Here is an 8,514-nt window from a genome sequence, read left to right on the forward strand (position 1 = left end):
ACACATAGAAAATGTCATACTGAATTGCGTCGACTGCATACTATATAATAGGAAAAGGGGGAAAGGTGAAGGCCTATTAAATCCCATACCAAAAGGGGACAGTCCTTTGAGCACATACCATGTAGATTTTCTCGGACCACTACCCTCAACGAACAAAAACTACCAGCACATATTCACGGTAGTAGATAGTTTTACTAAGTTTGTGTGGTTTTATCCCGTTAAGTCAACAACTACACGAGATGCTTTGGATAAGCTGAGGATCCAACAGGCGGTATTTGGAAACCCGTCTCGTATTGTCACGGATCGCGGAACTGCTTTTACTTCCAAAGAATTTAACGATTATTGCACCAACGAGATGATTGAGCACATTACGATTGCCACAGGTATTCCTAGGGGAAATGGACAGATAGAACGTATGCATAGCATCTTGATCCCCGTTTTGGCGAAACTCGCGCAAGAAGACGCTACAAAGTGGTACAAATATGTTTCGGACGTCCAAAGGATCATCAACAGTACGCCAACGCGTAGTACGAGATATACACCTTTTGAAATTTTGGTCGGTACCAAAATGAAAAATAAAGAAGACCTGAGAATAAAAGAGATTTTGGAAGAAGAATTTTTAAACTGTACGATGCAAGATAGAGACAAGATTCGAGAAGATGCCAAACAAAACATCTTGAAACTACAGGAGGAAAATCGTAAATCCTACAATAAGAAAAGAAAGCCAGCTCCCAAATATCAGGTCAACGACCTTGTTGCCATTCAGAGAACCCAGTATGGGACAGGACTCAAACTAAGACCTAAGTTTTTCAGACCTTACAAGGTTACCTTGACGATGCCTAGGGACAGATATGCGGTTGAGAAAATTGGTCATCATGAAGGGCCCAATGTGACTGTTACTGCAGCTGACTGACATGAAGCCATGGCCCATTGATCTTGACTGACGTCAAGAACTTTTCCAGAACATTTCTAATCTTATTTTCTCTTTTTGTTCTTATGTTTTTGTGTGTGTGTTGTTTTTTTAGTTTTCCAGTAATCTCTCCGAGGACGGAGTGATCAGCAGGATGGCCGAGCTGTGGAGAGCGAAACGCCATCTGCCGGCGAGACGACGAGAGCGGGACGAGACGCGACTTCGCGAGAGGAGACGACGGTTGAAGAAGAACGCGCGAAAAGACAAAAAAGAAGTCCTACATTTGTTTTTTTATAATAATCACAATATTTTAATGTAATTTGTATTCCTTAAAACGTTCCTGTTATCCAAATCTTTCTTATCTCAATTAAAGTTTTTCAAAAGGCAAAGAAAAGTCTCACACTACTATGTGGCAAGCAGACTCAGAAAGGTTAGCCATCCCTGTCCTAGGCAGATCGCCCAAGTGTTGCGTTGCCATAATTTCACAAAAAAAAAAAAAAAAAACAGTAAATCGTATGAAAAAAATGTGTACAGTATTGATCTCGTTGAGAACATTTTTCTTTGAAAATGATAAAAAATCAGAACTGCTCAATTTTAAATTTTGAATTTTCCTACCTAAGACATTACTAAAACTGCCAATTTCATTCTGACATTCGATTGCAAAATTTTTTATGCAACTATCACAACTGAAATCACAAATGTTCCTGCTTTATCATTTAATTCACGGGATATCTTGCGAAAGTTGTACTTCCTAACAGCATTTGCAAAAGTATAAATACGTGTATCCACACTCTATTCTCTACAAATTCCTTAATATCGCAGAATATCTCACCAAAATTACTATTGCACAGCCAACATTCACGATGAATAAAGTATTGTTTCTTTACGCATTCTTAGGTAAGTTTTTTGCATTAAATTTTTAACTTTATTAACTATTGAATACTTTTTATTATACTACGCTTTCATCGATTATTTGCAGGAATTATTTTGTCGTATACTGTTGATGGAAATGTTCTGAATAAAAGAGAAAATTATGAGGTTAGTATGCTGTATAATAGATATGAAACGCAAACGGATTTCTATGTTAAACGTTTAACCTTTTTCAGGAAGTGGAATATTTGGTCAGACGATTCAAGATTTATCCAAATATTCAAAAACTAATAATTGGTTTAGTCTCTTTAGAATCCCATTTAAAAGAAAGCAACCCGAATAGAAAGCTTATAGTTAAAGACATTGACAGCATTATAAAGGTTTTCGATACTGAGAAACTGACTAAAGTTGAAAGGAAATGGAAACATATATTACAAAAATTGAAATCGAAAGTGGAACATTCTTCAAATGATGACTTTTTGAAAACATGTAGAAAAGGTCTGAAAGATGTTAAACGGCTTTATTTAAAGATTGTAGAGGTACTGATAAAGGTTAAAAGAGGTGAAGATGTAATCTATATGTATTGAATTGTGTTCAGAAACAATTCTGAAATTTATATGCATAATTACTGTATACACTGTACATGGGCAAATAAGTATGAATATAATTTAAAATATAAAATTTATTAACTAATCAAGTTTCCAAAATAAATTAACATAAATTCTTGTCTCGTGAATAAATTTTTATTACATCGTCAAAAATATAAATAATGTACTTTACTATGTAGTAGATTTATTTGTATTTTTTTGCTAAAATAAAAACAATTATATCATCATAAACGTTGTCGTCACAGTTCGTTTCACATGTACTTAGTTTACTTTGAACATTTTCGAATATTTTGCAAATAAATTAGTATTTTCACTTTAAATCAGGGCTGTGGAGTCGGAGTCGGAGTCGTGGAGTTTTGGTGTTTTAGCCAGAGTCGGAGTCAGAGTCGTCAAAAAATCCTCCGACTCCGAATCCTTTTTACTTACCTACTTGTTATGTATATAAAACGGAAAAGTATTCGAATCGGGTCAAATTTGACCCTCCAACTTTTTTTGCAAATCTACACTTTTGAAAACCTCCGGAACACCTCAGAAAAGTCAATAAAGGGGAAAAATTCAAATAAAGGGGCGTGTATGTTGGGGTGTAATTTGTTTAATTTCTTTATTTTCTGTTCTAATATATTAAACAATATCTCAGAATGGGTAAAGTTTAAGAAACGAAATGTGGCACTGTAGCTTACATATAAAGGGTAATTAAAATACTATTAAATTTTGGTTCCTAATTAAAGAGGTCGACAGGGTGAAGACATAAAAGTGGTCATACGTCTTATCTCTTAATAAATGTTTTACTCGTTATTAGCGTTCAAAATTTAAAAAAATAAAATAAAACTCGTCTCTACTCTCAAAGTAAGCTTTTTAGCCATTTTATAATAGTACAGTAAATCCCGTTAAAATGTTCTTGCCTAAGATGTTAGAATGTATATGGGGACACGATTTAGTTCAACCACTTTGACGCTTAATAACTAACTCCTGTGTTAAACCATCCGACTCTGATTCTGACCACTCTGACCACAGAAATTATAAGGCTTCAAACAGGGTGAACAAAATCATGGCCCCCAGATCAGTCTAACATCCACACATATAGAAAAAAACCTCGAATCTTTTGCATATCTCGAAATTTCGAGGTGTCCAGAGTCCAAAAATGTAAAAATTTGGGGAGGTCATTTTTTGACCGAGCGCTACACTTCTCCTTCGTTATATATAGCAGCCGGAAAAGTAAAAATTATCGAATACATATTTATATATTACTTAGAAAAGTCTTTTAGCTTTGGAATAACAAGTTTCTCCGCTCTTTTTTTATTATAACTTTATTTATTGAATCTTTTATTCTGAGGTCACGTGATGACATCAGAACTTCCGGGTCTCTGTCGGTACAGTAGAACCTCGAAAACTCGGCCTAATGTGGACCGAAGGGTGGCCGAGTTTGTGAAAATTCCGGGTTATCGGGAATGGGGTTAAAAAATAAGTACGAGTGTTTCCTCAGAAAATACTGTACTGTACTTGTATGTATTGTTTACTTGAGAATATAACAGAGAATAAACTGCCCAAATACCCTTAAACAAAAGAAAAGTACGTCCTTTATGAAGGCATAGAGCCTTTACTACATGAAAATGAAAATTAATGAATACACTGTGTACAGTAATTTACCTGATAAGACAGACCTTAGAAAAATACTTTATGAGAGCTTTTATACTTTTATATAGCTGTCTATAATGAAAATTAATTAACTAAGGATTTTTTGCCCTGCCAGGGTGTGGCCGAGTTATCCGGAATGCCGGGTTATCGAGAGGCGAGTTTTCGAGGTTCTACTGTAATAAGTCCGCTCCTGGTCGGAGTCGGATGGTAAGGAAAAGTCGGATTCGGAGTCGGAGTTGGAGTCGGTAGATTTTTACACGACTCCACAGCCCTGCTTTTAATGCATATTTTACATTCTCGGCTGGTGTATTGTAGGTTTAACTCATTTCTGAGCTATCCGTGTGTCAAAAATGTAAAAATACAAAATTATATCTGTTTGTATGTTGTATGTATGAATGTTTGAGTGTCAGCGTTTATTTTGATTTTATGTTTCAGTGCAACGCGGAACAAACATTCTAAAATTTCACAGAAATATTTTTGTATATGTGCTTTGATACATGTACAGTACATTTGTACATAAGGTGCGGAAAAAAGTCATGTGTCTTATCTGCAGTGACACAAGAATTAATTCAAAATATTCTCGTAATAAGTATCTGAATATTTTTAAAAATGCTTATCATTTCCAAAAAGTAAGGTTTAAGCCTTATTATATAATTAATCATATAAAAATTATTCTTCAATATAATGAAATCATAAAATTATTCAATGAGTTTACCAAATTAACAATATCGTAATTACAATTTTAAGCTGCAATTCATCAGAAATTTAACTTTTAAGGTATTTGAAACAATTTAAATGTCATGTAATTTTTTCATCTTATCACGATTTCTCTGTCAATACGTTTACAAAATATGAATATATTACCGATTCCTACATATATTAATAGAGGCAGAAGACTGCAATTTAATATTCAGAATATAACCTGATTGAAACAAGATGAATAGGCTGTTCATTGTGTTGAGTTTTGTTGGTAAGATAATATTAAAAACATATACCGAAATATTTTAAAACATATTGTATTAAATTCTGTAGAAACGATAATAATATGTAATTTTTTTAATAGGAATTATTTCGTTGTACAAATTTCAGAGTGATGCTACATTGATAGATGACTTGGTTAGTATACTTTTTTTTATAAAAGAATTTAAAATCTATTCTTTTAAAACAGTGGTTCTTAGCCTTTTTCACTGTCTGTATTCCGTAATTTTTAAATGCTTCCTATTTGCCCAGAGCTAACATTATTAATTATTATACTTAGCTAGGCAGGTCGTTTCATGTTTTCTCGTAATACAGAAAAAACATGAGGCGACTCTTAATTTAAGTATAAGTAAGTATACGTCCATTAATTTTAGTATAAGCAGAAGCAACAGCAACAACAACAGCAATGGCAACAGCAAGAGCAACAGCAGCAACAGCAAGAGCAACAACAGCAACAGCAAGAGCAACAACAGCAACAACAGCAGCAACAAAAAACAGCAACAACAACAACAACAACATGTGTGAAGCACAAGACACCACTGTGTTGTCATTTAAAAAAGGCATCTCCAAATTCGGCCAAAATAACTCAGTCACAAATTCATCATAAACTAATTTAAATGTAAATATAGACGTTGTTTTGTAATGATAGTTGGTAATAAAATTGCAATTTATCACGATATAAATTACAAATTATCATATATTTGCTATGACGAATTCTGTTATAAATATTTCTGTAAATGTTGAACTACATATTTACATTCAATTTATAATTAGAAGTTCAGACTATTTACAAAAAATTAATTTTTGAGTCTATCAATTCTTCCTTTTCACACACCATAGAAGTACACCTTTTACATTTGTTTGAAGAAATCACTTCATTAAAAACAATTAACAATAGGTAAAAATTACATTATTAAAAATGATCAGACGTCAGCCTTTCATTTTAGGTTCTGACGCCTATAACNGAATTGATAGACTCAAAAATTAATTTTTTGTAAATAGTCTGAACTTCTAATTATAAATTGGAAGAAAAATATCCTGAGTTCATCATACATTTGATACATATTTACAATATCTGAATTATTCTTATTTTATGTCATGATATAATAGATTTTTAATTTTTTCTTAATCGATTTAAGTGGCATTTTAAGCATTCTTATTGCAGGACTAAGGAAATCTGATTTTACAAATCTAAGGAGATTTGTAAAATCAGATTTCGTACTGTTATAAAAATTTGTTTTGGTGTTTATTTTTATTCAATAGAGTGCCAACATGCCATTTTCTCACACTTGAAATGAATCAAGTAGAGGAAATACAATTGTATTTTGCTTTCTTAAACATTTTCATTCACTAACTAATTCAGTGTGATTAAAACGACAATTATTCATAATCGACACACGCAATCCAAATTGATGCCTTTTAGTACATTAAAGTTATCTCGAAGAAACTTTTTAAACACTTCTGTGTTATACTCATTAAGACTCAAAGATGCTATTCATACTAATTATGGGCATAAAGCTAGCATTGTTACCTGTTTCTGAAGGACCTGTAATATTCGAATTAATTTCTTTTAGCCACGTTCTATATGCGAATAAAAGTTTATTCCAGGTTCATCTACAAATAGCAAATTATCAGGCAGTTGTACTATAATTCGAGCATATAATTTTCTCTCCTTGAAAGACCAATATTCAACAAAATTTTCTTATAAATTCACTTTAAACAATTATTTGTCCTTTTGTATAAAAGATCAATTCATTGTAATCCTTGTTCTCTTAACTTTTTTTGATGCCATGAAGTGTTAACGAATTATCATTGTAAGATTTCGCCCGGTGTTGTAAACACGTTTTGGCTTTCGAGATATCATTTTGCATATCGATATCCTAGACTAAAAAGATCATAACGCAAATTTTCCAACACATCAAAAATGCAGAAAACAATAAAATTTTGGGTTTTCACAATGAGAATGCTTTCTCGTAATTAAAACGTTAAAGTGTTTAAAATCAGCTTTAATTAAAAATTTTTGGTGTTAAAGTGTGTGTATTTTCGTATTTTAACAGGCCATAAAGTGATTTTATAACTCAGAGGTTTCGGGCTAGGTCATCGATATATTTATGATGCAATTCGTAAAACAATTTAGGATTCAGGAAAATATTTATGCTTACTTTTCGAAACAAACATCAAATTGATAAAAAAGTAGCCTTTCATGAAAAATTTTATTTTTATCCTTTTCGACCTTTATTTATTTGCAAGCATGCTCTGGTAAAGCAACGTATTAGCCGAAGTATTTCTGCTGATTAATTCAAAGTTTTCATAATTCTTACTATGAGAGGTTATTATTTGGCAGAGTTTCTAATAATAGTGCAATTCTTCCAAAAATTATTCAAATTTCTCTAAAAATATTGGAATTTGTGTGTTAATTAACTAAAAAAATGCATTTCAAAATTTTCAAGTCTGAAACATTTTTTGAAAAAATTGCAATATTTCTCATAAACTTTAGATTGAATAATGTAAAAGACCATAAAATCATTTGCAAATCAGAAAATTTGCCAATTATCTATTTGTATAAAAATTTATTACACAATACAATTTATGAACTTAGATGAAATGAATATATTGTAATGAAATACCCAAATTAAAATGCAAATATATGTAAACTAGCAAATGAGCCCGGAATTGCTTGGGCAAAAATGAACGATAGCGATGATTAAGATTAGATTACAGCCGATCATACTCGGTTTCACCGGGTGCAAGAATTGGGTTCACCCTCTTCTTAGAGTAATTAGAGAATTTTTAAATGCGTCTAAGGCTGTGTATACACTAGGCGTTTTTAAATGCGCGTTTTGGAAACGCGTGTTTTAAAGAACCAAGAGTTCTGCATAGATGTAAATACATACTCAAACGCGTGCATTTGACCAAGCGCGCGTTGATAGATTTTTGTTAAAACGCGCGTTTTACGGGCGTCAGCCGCGCGCTTTGAGATATATGTGCTGCCATGTTGTTGTACATTCAATCGCGCGTTTTCGGGTAGAGTGGACGTACGTAGGCCGAAATGGAGAACGATCAGTTCGATACTGATCTATTTATTGATGAAATCTAAAAGAGACCAGCCATCCTCAAAAGATTTTATAGACATTCTAAAAGAATTAAAAAACTTGGTTTCGTATTGTCTTAGTTTTGGATACAACGTTGCAAACATTCCATGCGTCAGTCTATCTCGTAATATTGGGTGCACCCAAAATTCTCTTTGCCTCTGCCATCGTCTTTTACAGCGACGATGGAAAAGGCACACACGAGGAATTACTTTCACATCCATTTCCAAACTGAGCGAGTGCGTACGCTCCACTAAACGGTTGTCGAGCGCCGAGCTAACGAGCGGTGTGTACGCTGCTAACGCGCGTTTAACTCAACGCAAAAGGCCTAATGTGTACACAGTCTAAAAATATGTTCATTTCTTTCAAAAACGCAAAAACCGAATCTAAATAGTACAGTAGAATTTGTGTTAAATGGTAATCC

The sequence above is a fragment of the Centruroides sculpturatus genome, unplaced genomic scaffold (assembly GCF_000671375.1).
Source record: "Centruroides sculpturatus isolate CEXI.00-Female unplaced genomic scaffold, Cexi_2.0 scaffold2044, whole genome shotgun sequence".
Lineage (NCBI taxonomy): Eukaryota > Metazoa > Arthropoda > Arachnida > Scorpiones > Buthidae > Centruroides > Centruroides sculpturatus.